Source organism: Dufourea novaeangliae, unplaced genomic scaffold, assembly GCF_001272555.1.
Source record: "Dufourea novaeangliae isolate 0120121106 unplaced genomic scaffold, ASM127255v1 scaffold464, whole genome shotgun sequence".
Taxonomy (NCBI): domain Eukaryota; kingdom Metazoa; phylum Arthropoda; class Insecta; order Hymenoptera; family Halictidae; genus Dufourea; species Dufourea novaeangliae.
In genome coordinates this window covers 177,908-194,567 of record NW_015374338.1, presented here as the reverse complement: position 1 = coordinate 194,567, position 16,660 = coordinate 177,908, and the positions used below count along the sequence as shown (strand labels likewise).

Below are 16,660 nucleotides of genomic sequence, written 5' to 3'. Positions count from 1 at the left end.
TAATCTTTCCTAATTAAATTTCTTTTATTTCTTCTACCGTTTTAACGCTGTGGCATATCCGAGTTGCGTGGGGCACCCTGTATATAGTTCTCAAACTATTATTTAAAATTACTAAGAAGTATGTATGAATATTTAAAAGTATAAATAATTATATAATAGAACTTTGTAAAGGTGGAAATAACAAAGAATTAGCTGCACTAGTTTTTCACCGAACATTTTGATATTATCCGAAACAAAATCCAGAACATATTCGCAGAACATCAGGTTCCGAAATGTAAAACCATTTTTTGTCATGCAGTCGACGGTTCTCTACGTCTCCAATAACAATATTTCTCAGTGAATATACGCCATAAATATTAAAACACAAGCAGGAGGAAAGGGAAATTGTGAAATCGTTTTCAGGAATTTCAGGTTGGAATCCACAATCACGAATCTGCGCACAATATTCGTGCAAATCCTGGTATATTCTCGGACGAACTTGAATGTTGAACATAGAGGTTTGTACAACGTGCCGAGCAGGGTAACATTTCCAGCAGAAAATGGAATATATTACACGGAGATGTTTTTCCGGCTGCGTTATAAAATTCAATGGAAAGTTCTTCACAATTAAGTACTTCGTTCGAGGAGGTGCCAGGTATATCTATACCCTTTATCATTAAAAAGAACGCTGGAGGGAAGATATTGTACTTTAAACTTAATCAGGTTACAAGTTTATTAAAAAATATACTGTCAATATTACTTATTGGCGTAACTAATATTTCAAACTTGTATTTTATACTACAAATTTCGAAAAATAAGATGTCCGATGATATTACTCTGAATGATAACAGAAAAAATTAAACTGTAGTTTAGTCTAATTTAGATTAGGCTAATGGCCGCATATAATTGTACCTTGACTCTATCTGTAATACATTTTTTTAATACACACTTCATTATTATATTGTGTATCACGGCAATGCAGTAAGGATATATTATTATTAATTGATAATATATTTGCGGTGTAACTATCAGAAACTGAAACAAAGAAAATTTGTTTTACTTTATTATGAGCTCTATCAAGTTTAAAATAAAATAAGAATCACTCTACTTTATTAAACTTTCTACTTAACTTTCACTGAATTTTTGATAATCGTATATTGTATAAGTGCATAAAATCCATAGTGTAGTTATAATATTAAACGTGAATACACACATATATGTAACACGCATCTTTTTTCTCTCATAGCTTACATTTTTCTGTAAGCTCATTTCTTATTACCAGACGGCGGATATTTATATATTTATAGCATTCTATAACTTGCAGAATATAGCAAAATAAATTTGATTTTAATGAAGTTTATTACTGTCTGTGAATAGTTATGTATTAAAACCTTTCGCACAGGAAATATGTTTGAATTATATTTGGGATTAATGTTAACACTAGTTTACAAAATTTTTAAAATTCTATGTGATCCAGACTCCACCATGAAATTCTTATGGAAGGTGGTCGTCTAAATTCAGAAATCGACATGAGACGTAATTCTATGGATACGTGTTTGAGATATCGCCCGATGAATATTTTGGTAATTTTTTAAAAAGACGACCCGACGTTTTTGGCCGTATCTCGCATTATAGTTGTCCGATTTGATCGCGATGAATCTTAAATTAAAGGTAATTAAATTACATACAATTCTTTCTTAGATTATTTTCCAATCGGACCAATAGTTTCGACGAAATCAAGTGAAACTTAAGAAAAATTTCATTATGTGACCTCCAGATTCTTATTTTTTACGTAGAGTACGTACCTTTACGAAGAGAACAAGACCAACCTGAGCAAAATCCATGGATAAATAAGGAAGTTATGGAGATAGAGTCGAAGTGTCTATTCTCAACTTTTTCCCTGTTTCTTCCTGTTTCTTGGCGAATTAAGTATTTGTCTTCAATGAAAACAAATTGAAATGCATTTTATTTTATTTTCTTCTTGAATAAATAAACACGCAGAGAAAATACATTTAAATTTGTTTGATTGAAAACAAATACTTAATTCGCCAAGCAACAGGAAAAAATAGGCAAAAAGTTGAGAATCGGCACTTCGACTCTATCGCTCATAACTTCCTTATTTATCCATGGATTTTGCTCAGGTTGGGCTTGTTTTCTTCGTAAAGGTACGTACTCTACGTAAAAAAATAAGAATCTGGAGGTCACATAATGAAATTTTTTTTAAGTTTCACTCGATTTCGCCGAAACTATTGGTCTGATTGGAAAATAATCTAAGAAAGAATTGCATGTAATTTAATTACCTTTAATATAAGATGCATCGCGATCAAATCGATCAACTACAACGCGAGATACGGACAAAAGCGTCGGGTCGTATTTTTAAAAAATTACCAAAATATTCATCGGGCGATATCTCGAAAACGTATCCATAGATACAATTACGTCTCATGTCGATTTTTGAGGTTAGGCGACCACCTTCCACAAGAATTTCATAGTGAAGTCTGGATCACCAAATGACTGTAAACTAGTGTAATTTGTAATAATTATATCAATAATTATATGAATAATTTAGCTAATTATTAGCGAAATATTAAAACAATACAATTATACGTACAAGCAATTAAAAAGGGTGCGTTAAATTGAAAATAAAAAATGGATCATAACTTTTCTGTGTTTCGTGTATCGGTATATGTGTGGAAGCTTGTATTTGTATAATATGTTTGTAAATTATTTAACGTATTGTTTGTACTAAATAAAATAAAGGGCTGTCTAATTTTTATTTTTATAGAGTAACGACCAAACTGTGAATTCGCATAAATATATGAGTCTAAAAAGATTCATATACGCTTACCTAAAATACATAGCATAATAATAAAATTCAATATAATATTGACACTATACAATATAGAACAATTTTTTAGAAATTAATATTGTAATATGATTGATGAGCGGTTTCTCGATTAGTCGGAAGTGATTGTATTTGTACTTGAGAAAATCATTTCTTGTAGAGTATCGTGTTTCATAAACAAAAGGAAACGTGAGAAAGCATTCGGTTCTCTTTACTAAACTCTTTATTTGTTTCATCATGTGTCTGACCTGCGACCCGGCATATTCTACTTAGTATCATGAAGCAAGTAGACTTACTTTCTATCAGGATTCATGTTTATGCCATCTGAAAGCTGTTTTAAACTTATGAATATTTAATAGTATAGAAACATCAAACAACATTTTGTATCGGTATTATAAGTACCCTTTTGGGAACGTCATTTGAATAACTGTGCTTCTTTATATTATACAACACATCTTGAGTTTTCACAAGAAAATTGTGTTTCCTGTTATGTTACCTATTAATTATATTACTTATTACAGTCTATCATCGCCATTACAAAAACAGAATTATATTTCCTTTGGTGTTTCAAAGTAGACACATAATTTAATAAAACAAATTCATAAATTGGATTTACTCTTACTATCATAACAAAATTTACAAAATTTACAAAATTTACAAAACCTACAAATTTAACAAAATTACAAAATTTATAAAATTTACTTTATGACTTACATACTAATATGACTTAATTAAACATTGAAAATGAAAGTTTTCTATCCAATATTATGATTGAACACGCTTACCTCTGATGTTTATGGCATGGTATAAAATCTTCCATGACAAACATATTTTAATAAAAATTGTATTGAAAATTTACGTTTAATATTGTTTACTTATATAATATTCATTTTCAAAGATTTGGTAGCATAGACTTTTCAAAAATTTTATTCCATTTTTAGTATATATCCTTTTTTAGTCTTATATTAACCGTGAAAAAATGAACTTTGAAATTGTAGTGAAAAATGTAAAATTGTGTGTAATACGTAAAAATTTATTATAAACTGTACAAATAATGGAGTGCTCAGAATTGTGATTTATTAGGGCATTTGAAATATCTTAAATTATTTATTGAGCAACCATGGTACTATTTTATTTTCATATATAGATTTTTAGACGAAATACAATTGCATAAAAGAAATATAAAAATTTGGAGTATCTAGAACTATTTAATTTCACTTTACAATGAATCTTTTTTTATACCCTGGATATTCCTAGTTTGTTTATAGAACAATTATTCCACGCTAAATCAATCATTTATTTGTACTCAATATCAAGAATTCTGAGGGTATTTCAATATGAAATAATCCGTGTAAAATTGAGGGAGAGGAGGGGGGTTGGTTAATACTTTGCTCATTTTGAATTTGTTGCGACTACGAAGATATATACGAGAATACGAGGCGACAAAATGTGTACTCTTTGCACAATTTAGCAAAAACACATTCTATGTATAATTGTTATCTGCGAAACTACAATACTATTCCTACCACATTTGCTTTCCTTTTATGTTGATCACTAATTAATTATTGGCCTTTTCGAATGAATTTTAGTTTACATAAAAAATTTAGGAACAAACAAATTTTCAATTTGCAACCTCTGTATTAATGTCGCTAGATTAAACTGGCAAAGAAATAATAGCCAGATTTCTCGGAGTCTTCAATCTCCATTGAGAATTATAAGTTTATGAAACTTGTCTAAACCCTCCGTACTTATGGGGTTGTCGATATTTTACGGAAGTATTGTTTCATAATATAGAAAAGAAGGATGCAGTCTGTTATTAATATATAAACAAAAAATAAAAATGGTATTTACATGAATCTTTAAACTAAACTGCTATTTTCATTGTAGATTTCGAGAGGAGGTCTAACGAATGTTGAGATGACTCGTGGAAGAAGAGCACCTTTCGTGTTAAGAGTATGCATAGGTAAGAATACGTTGTAATATATGTATAGTTTATAGTCCATTTGTGTTTTATCTTGTTTTGAAAGTCGAAATTTCAAATTATTGCTGTGACAAAACAGTGTACTTACACTACCGGTCATAGTTATATGGACACTTATGTCTTTCCGAAAAAATGTGACACGTGTAGATTATAAGTAAAACGTTTCGATAAATATGTCCCTATCGGTTCTATTTTATACTGCCATATACAGGGTGAATCACGAGAAACGAAACACCTCGATTTCTCTGTTAGTATTGAAGACTGGTGTAAATAGACCCTTTATTTGAAATTATCTTTAAGGTTACTTAAAAGTCTTTGCTGTTTTTTTAAATAGTACTATAAATTTTTAACTTCATAGCTTATTATCTGATGTCAATACGAGTTCAGTAACATAGGATACTATAATCTTGAAATGACCTTGGTCATCTTTTCTTCCTTTGAATAAACAAATATGATATCTCCATCAACAATTCGGTGAAAAAAATATATTGTACAGATTTAGAGATCACCGTCTATTGGCGGCACACATGTTATTGTTATGAATGTAACCTGATAGCTTGAGAAACGAAACTTTAGTTCATCGATCCTAAACGTGTGAATCCAAGGTCATTTCAAGGTTATAGTATACTATGTTGTTGAACCCGTCCTAACAGTTACTACGCTGTGCAGTTAGAAATGCATGATACCATTAAAAAAACAACGATGACAAACTGAAGATAACGTTAAACAGAAGACCTATATATGTCTAATTATTTTATAATTTAAAATGATCTTAATTAATTGGAGTTAACTTTTATTCATTAGAGTTATATTTTGTTTACTTTCATTGTTTTGTAAAATTTGTATAATATTATAGTTTTACATAATTTCTGTAAAATAACTAATTTCAATGGCAATCTATTTTTCTGAGATAATTGACAAGGTCGACCTCGAGCGTCTCTGCACCGTACCTTGTTATATTGCAATAATAATAAATTTTTCATCACCATAAAAAGCAACAAAAAAAGAAGGAAAGTATGAAAAATTAAAATATCACAGAGGCAATGATAGCTAGAGTAGATGTCCCAATTACTGCCACCTTAAGATTCTAGCGTAACTTTATATAATAATTTTACGTGTCGTTGAACTTAAAAGTCATCTCCATTTGAAACATAATGTTATTTAAGATCTCTTTCACTTAGAAAAATAGTTTTATATACTAAATACATAGAATTGATACATAATTAATTAAAATCTCCGAACAATCCCAGTGTTCTTATACCGGCCTCCTCAAAAATTAAATTAATTCTTGTATACTTTAACAATTGATTTTGTACAATGACCTAGGTTGCATAGTAAAATCGCGGCTCCTTACTTACTATAATTTCGCCATCACTCCCTACTTACAGAGTGATGTTTTTAACACTCAAATTGCACTTTCATTTTTCAACATTAATTTTCAAATACCATGTACATCCAATACCAAGTACACGTAATTTTCTTGTACACAATTATTTATACCTTACGTTGTTATTAGTTTAGTTTAGTTTGGAACGTTTCTCCCGGGAGGAGGGAGTCTCCCTACTCCTCCCCAAGGCCCATCAGTGGCTTAAGAGCCGGTAGATTTCGCACAGCCCTGCAATAGGACTGCGGTGGGCATTACCCGGGGAGCTTGTTTCCCCCAGTTTTCCTTCCCGACCAACTTTTTTAGGCCTGGGCCACATGGAGGCAGGGGAAGTACTCGCGCGGGGGGCGGAGAGTCACTAGGATCGTCCCATCCCTACCTAATAAAATTAGCTAAAGGAGTATGGTCGTCGGGGCAACCGATCCTTCGTCTCCAAAGTGAGTACCAGCTCACTCTTTGCTTCACCCACAGACCGAGTCTGTACCAGGGGTGGAATCATCGTGCTTGCGTACGTTCCATCATCGAGAGAGAGCTGTATCGCCTATTTCAACCCCCCAGTCAGTTACCTGCCTATGTCCCGAACAATTCAGGAACCCCCCTACGTTGTTATTAAGTAAAATATATAAAATGACAGTATTAGGGACACTTACCTTTTTTTTTTTTGTCGGGGAGAAACCTTCGTACCGCCTCCGCTGGTGGGGCGGGGGCGGGGGAGACGACCTGTGTGGGATTTTATCTCACTAAAATTCCCTGATGATCCAGCAACCGACCCCGCAGCCGACCCCGTCCATGCTCCTCTCCAGAAGGAGGAAGAGCACACCTCATTACGAGGGAGTCTATGCCCCCTCTGGCACGGAATTTAACCGTCCCTCCTCCTCCAACTGACCCCTCGACACTGTCTTCTCCTCTAGACTGGCCCAGTGAAATTCACTGGGTTAGGGGCCCTCAGTCCTGTTGCCCCGCAGGCAGCACAAGGGTCATCGTGTCTGTGACCCTTTAAACTCGTGTGCCCGCAGGGCAAATGAGACATTTGCCCTAGTTCAAAACATCCAGTACCTCGATATGTTCGTGTAAATGCACTCCTACTGTAATATCCGTTTCCAGGTACAGTATGAACAATCATGAAAATAATAAAACGATCTCGTAAAGTTGACGTGTCACAGAAATCTTCCTAATTTCGCGCTTTCTACTTGTCAACGCAACACGGAACAGGTACTCGACACTATAATGAATGAAATTACTCCGCGGAAGAATTTCGTTATAACTTTCACGCGCGTGCAATCGCGCAGTATAGGTTTCCTTCGAGGCATCGAAGTCTCCGGCGCATCCTGTTCCATCGCGATACCGTGACACGAAGATTGCCAATCGAGAAGACTGCACGAACTACACGGGCCCGAAGAACTGTTAGGATTACTGCGCCATGCTGGACTCTAACTTAACTGTAACACTTGCTCTGACAATATAAATTTATGGCTCGAAGGAACGCTATGGCGACCAATACCTTCTCTTGCTCCCGTGAAGAAGCGAAGTTTTAACTTTGAATTGCATTCTACTCCTGCGATCGTAAGATATATTGTCTTTCTTCGAGTTTTTATCTTCGCTGCGTGTACATTACCGTCCGTCAAAGTTGGGCAAATTTTATTTCGAATAACGAATAAAGTCCCGGGTTTTATTCGCGGATAACAAATGACGTTATTTAACAGAACTTTTAAATAGAAATTCTAAAGAATAATATGAATAATATTCGTTCGTTCTCGAATGAATACGTTCTATTTGCGCCGTTTATTTGAAAATTATTCGAATGAAATATCATTCGAAAAATTCATTACAATAATGCCGACTCTGCCGTAAGTATCTATTAAATTGAGTCATGAGTAACTTTTACGGATTAAGAAAAATTATTGTTTTAACATGTTTTAATATTACTATACATTTTCATGGCTATTTTTAAGCAATTACGTTAATACATATTGAGTATCAATCATTATAAAATTACTTCTTTCTCGCATTTATAATTTTATCATATTTCTGTCATAATTTTGTAATATTCACGCTGAAAATATACTATAGTTATAATCTTGCCTAATACAAAGAAAAATAGCTGATGACCAGATACTTTTTCATTGTAAATAATATAATTTAAGATGTTCTCACGGTTATAATATCAGATATCGTTGAAAACATAATTTCATCCAAGTATATTTTTACAAAATATTCGTGACACCTATCTTCGATCAAATACCGAATAAATGAAATCTATTCATTAATACTAATTCAAAAGACATAAACTAATGTAAATTGTAAGTTATCTAAGAAAAAATATATTTTTAAGGAGAATTGGCAGAGACACAGTATTAAATGGTGACTCAATTTAATATGTGGACCCTTGGTGGAAACTAAAACATCACAATTGTTACGGAACGTCAAGCAAATTTTTTTCAATTGAAAAGTCATAGTCACATGTGCGTCTCCTTTTTAGATACAATATTGCTAATTCTGTAGTCATATAGTCGATGAGATTATGTTTTTATGTGGGAAGATCTTCAGCTTTATTGTCTACCAAGAACGTATATGTGGCCATCATCTGTTCTCTGTATTAGGTAAGATTATAGCTACAGTATATTTTCAGGACGAATATTTAAAAACTATGACAGGAATAAAAAAAAAAGATGAATGGGAAGAGGAAGTAATTGTATCATTTATAATTTATGTTTTAACATGCATACAAATTTATTAAAACTGGTCATTAAAACCTATAGTAAATATTAAAATATATTAAATCGATCATTTTTCGCAGTACTATTCCGCTGTATAATTTTTGGGTTGTTATAACTTGTAACTTATAAGTATAAAATAAGTATTTCAATAAGTACAGGAAAAGTATTTTCTTGAAGATAATCAAGTGTGTATGATAATAAAGAATAAAATCTAATCATAAACAAATAAGTTAAGACAGGAGGTATACATACTTTCAAGATTAGAATTTTGTTCTTACTTTTTTAATGAAAATTATCTAATTAATCCAGGAAAAAGAAAGAAAGGGAACGTAATTTTCCACCCTACGGAGTCAGATTTGTGCAAGGTATCAATTAAATAGACTAGTACACTGTCACGTAAACAGAAACAATGAATATAAATTTAAATAAATACTCTGAATCTTTCCACAAGTGTCTGGTACAAAACTGCGTTCCTTGTACTTTGTTCACTCTGTTCACTGTGTTAAATACTCTACTAAAACTCTGTTTGACCTCTGATCTCTAACTGTCCCTAAAAGCCATTCCTCGCGCCTTTTACCCTTACGTCTCCCCCTTCCAAACAGAAACACACCTGCATACATGTATTTTTCTTCCATCTTTACCTGGCACTCTTCCTTCATTCCCAGAAAAGTTTCGTCATGTTCCTACATCTAAAATCATCTGTTCGTCCCAAGCACTCAACACACAAACAAGACTCTACATTCGTACCTAAAAGGCCCCATAGATGATCTCATTTCTCGTACGATATGTTGCAGAGAGAGTTGCACAGCCAGTTAGAAGAATAGGTCAACAGATTTTTGGTTTTTAAAAAAATGTTTTCAGAAAACATTGCAACTACTTTTTAGTCGAAACGACGTATATTGTACAACCAGTTGTACGATAAATCGTATCGTCTATGGACCGTTTAAATCTCAATCAGATCAGGACCAAATATTCTTCGGTTTCAGTTACTCAAAATTTACACTTACTACAAACATTCACACACAACTTTTTGATTCCCTACAATTATTAAGCTATACAATTATACAATTGTAAAACTGTAAACTTATTATCTGCAAGCTAGAAACATTGAATTATAGATTCTAAAACGGCACAATGTAATCGTTTTTATTAATACTGTATACATAGTTTACCTTAGTATTCATAAAGGATGTAGTCAGTTCCTTGCAATCACAAATAATTCAATAAAGTAAATTTTATTATTTCTGGTGAACATATTTTGCGTGGACACTTTTATCGGTCTCTGCATATCTTAACTAAAATAATAGCGTGTGATTAAAAAAGAGAGAGAGGATTCAATGTACATTACCTTCACTTCATACACATTTTCAGGTTTAATTGTGTGTAAATTTGTACTGTGAGAATATAAAAAATTTGTAATTATAATTTCAACCCAAAATGTCTTAAAAGTTTCCAAACAATGAAACAGTATCTAAATGTAAATATAATGTGACGTTACATGAGACAATTAACAGAATATTTCTATACATAAAATAAAACTTGATGGTACTTCTGTTTTGAAGTTTTATTGCTTTCCTTTTTCATAGAACACAAATAAATGAAATTTTAAAGATTAGAATGTTCATATTCACAAAATGTACGTGGTTATAAAAACAATTGTACTTTATTTTCCACATTGTGTGTATAGTACAAGGAGTTATCTTTATTGTACTCTGTAGTAACCAAAATAATTATTTTAACATTTTCCAAATGGATCTTCAATCAAGTACATATTTTCCTTTCAAATAAAAATATTTGGCTTTGACTTATGCAGATGTGGAATAAATAAATATTAAACTGACATTTACGTGCACACAGCTAATAAATTTTTCATAATGTCAGTAATTTTATTACGTTAATTATGAAAAATATCGCTATATATATTAATCTTGTATTAAATTTCATAGGTACTAAAAAATAAACAGATTAATGTGAGCCACGAAATTGGGACAACAAATATAACGTTTTTTTTATCTTTAATCATCCTATTGTTTAGCTGTTAATAAATATTCGGTATTCGTTTGTAAAGCACTTACACGCATGTTAATATTTAAATATTGTTTTTAAGAGAAATAAATTTAGTGATTTCTTATGATGCAAAAACGGTTCATATTTTTTAACAATTCACTTACACTACCGTTTAAAAGTTTGGAAACAGTCATTTTTTAATTACGCAAATAATCCTTCGTTAATATGTTTAAAGTAACTGCAAAAAAAGCGTATTACATATTTTTACCACTTTGCATACAAATCTCTTTTTCTAACCACGTTTCCAAAAGATTTGTTATTCTGTCGAATTCTGCATATGTGTGTATGTAAAGCAGAATGAGAAAATTTTGATAAACAATATGTTAAGAAATTAATGCCCAAAATTTGTTTAAGAATTATCCAAACTTAGGGTGGTCATTTGAAAGAGGCAACAATTTGATGAAAATAAGTTTTTTTTGGAACTTTTAAATTGGTTGTATCATATTTAATTTACATGCATATCTTAGGCTTTAGACCTATATAAACCTTCGATTTTACTACAAAATCTGTAACTTGATTTTTTCAGACTTTATTTAACAGCTTACAATCTTTTGAGCGGTAGTGTACATATGAAAGTAATCACGAATGATCGTAACGGAGTATGTGAATGATCACACAGAAATTTACATAATTTGGCTTTCTAATCGAGTGTACATTTTTCTTTTAAATAATACTCACAGACTGTCTAACAAGCAGTATTCGGAATTCCTGCACTTCGTCGGGAATCGGCGCCAAAAACAGTGATATCGAGATTGAAAGTTTCCGGTATCCGTTCGGTCTGCCAGAATCGAAATTAAAAGTTTCTTTCAATCCGGCCTTCTCAACCGAATCCGTATTATTACCGAATGATTCGTTCCGAACTGGTAACTTCGCGAGAAATTTTAAACGAGAATTGAATCGATTAAGGAATTAGAAAGCGGAATTCTTTCATGAACATGACACATTTAAAACAATGCTCGCTTTGGAACGGTCACTTAAACTGTTTCACGCTTTGCGCAATAATATAAGCGAATTTCTAATTTGCGTGACACACACAATTTGACATAACAGGCATGTTTAGTAATTTAAATGTTCCCCTCAAACATTCAATTGTGCATTAGACTTCTCTTAAGGAAATCATTATAACAGTTAATAACACGTAAAGTGCCGCACAGTGTAAATATTAACCCTTTCGCTACTACGGCTGTATACAGGGTGTTAATAAAAATGTGGAACATTTTCACAGGGTAGAATCTACACGTCAAACTGAGACGAAAATCTAGAATGACGAAATTGCGTTCGAGACTCCGTTTCCAAGTTATTAATCGTTCAAAATACAGTCAAATTACGCGTAAGATACATCTGGTGCGATTATACTACTTGCAACAATCAATTCCGAGCTGATACATAGGATCGATCGTAGTTAAAAAAATGAAATAAAATCAACTGAATAACACCAACAAATGAAACAATTGAAAACCGCACTTCTTAGGTAGAACAACCCGTCGCGGCTGTGTCAGAGATATTTTATGCGTATTTCACTCGTGTTTGCAATAATTAATAATTTGGAAAAGAATAATAGTTTGATGTATAGAATCCAACTTGTAAAAGTACCCCACATTTTTATTAACACCTCGTATACACTCGCCAGTAAACGCTCTTTTCTAGTTTATCAATGCTGATATAGAGTGTATTTGTTTGAAAATGTATTAATAATTTTGACCTCTTAATTACTGTACGTCACTATAGTGGCTTTCGCGAATGTCGTCTCTCTAAATTACCTAGTAGAAATTACTGTTGGCATTTTGATGGGCCTTTCATGCACTATTGGTTGGCCAACAGTTAGAATTGTCACCCTTTTTTGCAATTGGGCCAACATTTATACCCAACGTAGAGCCCACGTCACTATACTACGAAGGACCAATTGGAGGTTTCTTTCTGTAGGACCAATTGTTAAGTATCTACAATAAACCAACAGTAGAAAGACAGTTAACTATACTACACTTCCATAAAATCCTTTACAAATACTTCAAGGAGTATAACACTGGAAATAATATTTATAATAATTACTTGTTATAATAAGTATATGCATGTATAGATTGTATATGTATATTAAACAGGTAAACAAGTGCTTTACCAGGAAAGTTACCTTTACGATTCATTATGTAAAATTTATACATGTAGCTACATAATTATTACAAATAATTATTATAAGTTATTTCGAATCTTCTGTCCCCTGACTCTATTTTCACAAAATGTCAAATGTTAAACGTGTAGCGCGACAGTGAAAAATTGCGAGTATATTCATAAATAAGAGAACAAGAAAATCAATTTGAAATACAATAACATGTTTTTGGTTGTAGCAACAGTTCTGACCTCTCTAAGACGATATCTAAATGTTGGCAAACTTTGGCTGGGCCAATGTTATATTAGTATTGTAAATTTCTTATGAATTAACTAACTATAATAATTGTAGGCCCAACATTGGATATTCGTTGGCAAATTGTCATAACTTTTTCGTCGTAGGCCCTATTTTGGGAATTTGTTGGCAAAAACACTAACTATATCCCAACTAACTCCCATCTGTTGGATACCGTTGGCCAATCATAAATGCTACTAGGGTGGTATGCCATTAAAGTGGCTCACTTGTTTATCTCATATTTAAAATCTTGTACATTATGTGGGGGGCTCAGAAATGAATCAGTGTGACAACATAAGTTAAGGGGGATAATTGTTTAAAAAATGGACTGTAAAGAATAATACGTGCTATTAACAAATAAAAAATTACTCATAAGTATAGAATACATACAGATGAAACTCGTTGTGTATAAAATAAACAATGAAAGTGTATTTACACGGCACAAATAATTTTTAACGAAAGAGTGACTACTCTCGGATTGTTAATCTACATTGATTGACTTCTAAACCCTCCATGTGTACGTCATGGAAACGTTTTTGTATGTGTAGTATAAGAATAAAATGTAATTTTATTGAATTTATAGCATTTGAAGCCATGTGCACGTCGGCTTTGCTTTTGAGAAACCATCGTATAGGCTTCGACACTGATTTCGGTACTAATGTCGTCTTTGCGCAGTTCGCGTTTAGTCTCGCCGTAGCTAAAATGTTAAATACATAGGTGTTGTTCCTCGAAATGTATTAAATTTATTAAATAGATTGAAGTTTACTAAATATATGCAAGTTCATGGCACTATGTACGTATCGTTCAGCGGTGGCGCATCGGCACTAAATTCCGCCGTAGCGAAAGGGTTAAAATAGCCGTCTGACCACGAGAAACCAATAATGTTGATGTTCTTAAATTCCTAAGTATCCTTAATTACAATGTTGTTCACCGATGAACATTGTTCAATACCTACACAGAAATCTGTAAACTCTGCCACCTTTAAGAATACTATTTTGTGATTAATGTTTCTTTTTCTTCCTGTGAAGAGTGATATTTACAGTGAATCACTTTACGTACAGTGGATTTTGTACAAGAAGGTACAAACGTTAATTTTGTAATAAAAAGATTAAAAGAATTTGATTTTATTTAATAGACAATTTTGACTGCATGTGTGTAAGTTTTTAGAGTAAAACAGTACCGATTTGTGGAAGAGTTCGTTGATATTTTGTAAAAATCATGCGCTACCTTTCGTGAGTTTTTTTACAAATCAATTTTGAAGTTTTTGGACAGACTAACGTCACATGTTATTTGATTATTCACATTTTTTTGTTTTACCCAGGAGAAACTCTGAATTAAGAGTTATATGGTTTATATGAGTTTGACATACAATTTACATGAGTTACTACTCAAAATTATCCTCTTAAAAACAAAAAAAAGTGGACATTTTCGAAAAAAAGTGTTAGCGATACTAATGATGATTTCCATGAATCCGGTTAATTTACAATATCAGTATAATAGTTAAAAATGTTACGTATACATAGCAACATGGGCGGAGCCAGGGTGAAGTTCATACTATTATTTTTTCGCCAAGGGGGCCCCCTGTCACCACCTGGCTATGCTCATGTACAACAATTAAGGTACATGCAAATCATAATTTAATGTAACATTGGAACGACCATTATAAATGAAATACTTATAGTACAATTTCATAATCTATGTTTTTAAGTTAAATAATTCAACTTGTGCTTTAAACATTCTGAATTTATAAAGAAAATAGTTCAATGAAGTCGTCCACTCAATTAGTGGTATTACGTGGCGTGAACGAAAAAGTCAAACAAAATCAGACGTACATATTAACATCAAAACGACGAAACCAGTCCAAATCACGGGTTCGAAAAATCTTGTAAAATTGATTAAGATGTTATAACAGTGCGTTTCACGAGATTCTTCGCAATTTCTATTACAATACGTAAATAAAGAAATTAATTAACTTATAAGTCTATATAGTTTCGTAGAACAGTTGTTTTTAGACATGTGATAGAAATATTGTAGCTACACATTAATTGTCGGCAGTTCTAGTGTTAAGAAAGTGAAGTATATGTACTTTGATAATAAGAAAATTATAAAAATTATTCATTGTGATTCGAAGTTTAGCCATCCAAACATTGTTAGTACATTCTATCATTAATAATAATAAGGGGAAAAATGATACATAAGGTGAGATTACGAACGAACGTGAAAAGTATCAGCAAAAAATTCAGAGTAAAATATTTGCTAATCAGGCTTTATGAACAAGAACATATTAATTAACGGTGTACACTTTTTTCTTTATTCAGTTCGTAGAATTTACTCATATACGGGAAACTAGCAATTCGAAATTTCTTTTGCCAATAAAGAATTAGAAACTCGACGAAATCTTTTAAAATGTATACACACGTAAAGAAATAATATATTCTTTTCCCAAAATTTAAATGTTTAATACATTTTTTTATTTTTAATTTCAATATGTGTGTTTGAAAATACAATATTTGAAGTCCATGCCTTGTAGTTATTTTTGCTGTGATCTTTAAGGAAATACTCTGCAAGGTTACTGTCGCTTCCCACTTAAATTGTCACTCGAGTTACTGCGTTAAATTATATGGCGACTGAGAATCGCCTCTCGAGCGTAAAGGGTTAGCATTTGTAAAAATCTCGAAATGCAAGTACTTTTGACAATTATTTATACGCTTTTAAATTCTACAGGACATCTCAGCTCAATGGGATCACCTAAATATCTGCCTTATTTTCTACCATACGAAAAAAACTTCCCATGACAAAATAACCTGTTTCAAGAGACGTATGTAATGATGAAAGAAGTTTTTCTCATAATCATTTGTTTACGAGATTTCAGTCATCGGTACTTTTCTAAATGGAATCCTATACTTCTTTTTCGATATTCTTATAGAGTACAAAAAAAAATTCCACGACTTATAACCACTCCGGTTCAATCATTTATTCTCAAAATATTTGCGTGTGAAGATAATTTTCTAAAGATTCATGCGCAAACATAAAAATTGCTTTTGTATTCTAATGAAAAAATGTGTAGTGTCTATTTAATCTCACTTTGTCTAATAAAAAATGTATAATGCTCAATTTCATATCAAGTGACGGTAGTAAAACGATCATTTCATGTGCAACAACCTTAATACAATCGGTTGCGCGTTTCCACGTAACCTGACCACATACGCGGAGATCAGGTGCGCATACTTAAATCTTCTGCATAATCCCGAGGTCTGCTTAACATTCAGAGGCACGAGATCGTACACAC

At 32.2% G+C, this 16,660-nt stretch overlaps 1 long non-coding RNA gene across 1 annotated transcript in view; it reads left to right on the top strand.

The window, feature by feature from the left end:
- Positions 1–4,763, top strand: part of LOC107192968 — a 114,142-nt gene extending 109,379 nt beyond the window's left edge. Inside the window, exon 3 of the long non-coding RNA XR_001516318.1 lies at positions 4,712–4,763. This is a non-coding gene — a long non-coding RNA (uncharacterized LOC107192968). The remainder of the gene's footprint in view (positions 1–4,711) is intronic.
- The last annotated feature ends 11,897 nt before the right edge of the window (positions 4,764–16,660 follow it).